Here is a 1,450-nt window from a genome sequence, read left to right on the forward strand (position 1 = left end):
GAAGTTAGAGAAAAGGCTGTCTGTTCAGTATAATCATACTTTGTTCAGAATGTAAAGATTTTATATGGTTTTCAATATACAATCATGTATGGATGTGAGAGATGGACTATAAAGAAAGCTGAGTGCCGAAGAATTGGTGCTTTTGAACTGTGGTGTTGGAGAAGACTCTTGAGAGTCCCTTGGCCTGCAAGGAGATCCAACCAGTCCATCCTAAAGGAAATCAGTCCTGAATATTCATTGGAAGGACTGATGCTGAAGCTGAAACTCCAATACTTTGGCCACCTGTTTCGAAGAACTGACTCATTTGAAAAGACCCTGATGCTGGGAAAGACTGAAGGAGGGAGGAGAAGGAGACAACAGAGGATGAGATGGTTGGATGGCATCACCGACTCAATGGACATGAGTTTGAGTAAACTCCGGGAGTTGGTAATAGACAGGGAGGCCTGGCGTGCTACAGTCCATGGGATGGAAAAGAGTTGGACACAGCTGAGTGACTGAACTGATACAGTAGTTATAGCAAGTCACCATAGAATAATATTAATATATTATGGCCACAGCTTCCCAGGTGGTACTAGTGGTAAAAAGTAAAAAAAGCCCACCTGCCAATCCAGGAGACATAGCAGATACAGGTTCAATTCCTAGGTCAGGAAGATCCCCTGAGGGAGGGTATAGCAACTCACTCCAGTATTCTTGACTGGAGAATCCCATGGACAAAGGAGCCAGGTGGGCTATAGTCCATAGGGTTGCAGAATCAGACATGACGGACGTGACTTAACACGCACACACTTTATAGCCACAGTCATAAACTACTTTGAAAATATTGGCAGCCACATCAAGGTTTTGCATGGGACAAGGGAAGTGATGTTGATATCAATAAATTCATCATTCATCTTCAGCAGTATGCCCCTCAAAGACAGAGTAAGGCAACAGTTGTGCAGTTGCAAGCACATTAGCTCCCTGGTGACTTAGAGTCATTCACTCCCTGGAGTCAGGGTGGCCTGATAATGTTTGGTTACCCAGGGAAAACTGAGCATCTTATTCCATTAAAATAGATAAACTCACTTTTTTTTTTTTTTTTAAGTAGCGCTCTCTTTTCCCACAACATGTATCTGGGACCTAAGGGTAGGGTGAATGATATGAGGGAAGTCTTAGAGAGAGGGAGAGGATTGGGAAGCGGGAAGTGTTGGGAGGAAGAGTTATGATTTATAAAGACAGAGCATTAAGCATCATTTATTAATTCTTGAGAGTCCCTTGGACTGCAAGGAGATCAAACCAGTCAATCCTAAAGGAAATCAACTCTGAATATTCATTGGAAGGGCTAATGCTGAAGCTGGAGCTCCAATACTTTGGCCACGTGATGTGAAGAACTGACTCATTGGGAAAGACCCTGATCCTGGGAAAGCTTGAGGGCAGGAGGAAAAGAAAGTGATAGAGGATGAGATGGTTGGAT

Source organism: Bos mutus, chromosome 20, assembly GCF_027580195.1.
Source record: "Bos mutus isolate GX-2022 chromosome 20, NWIPB_WYAK_1.1, whole genome shotgun sequence".
NCBI lineage: Eukaryota > Metazoa > Chordata > Mammalia > Artiodactyla > Bovidae > Bos > Bos mutus.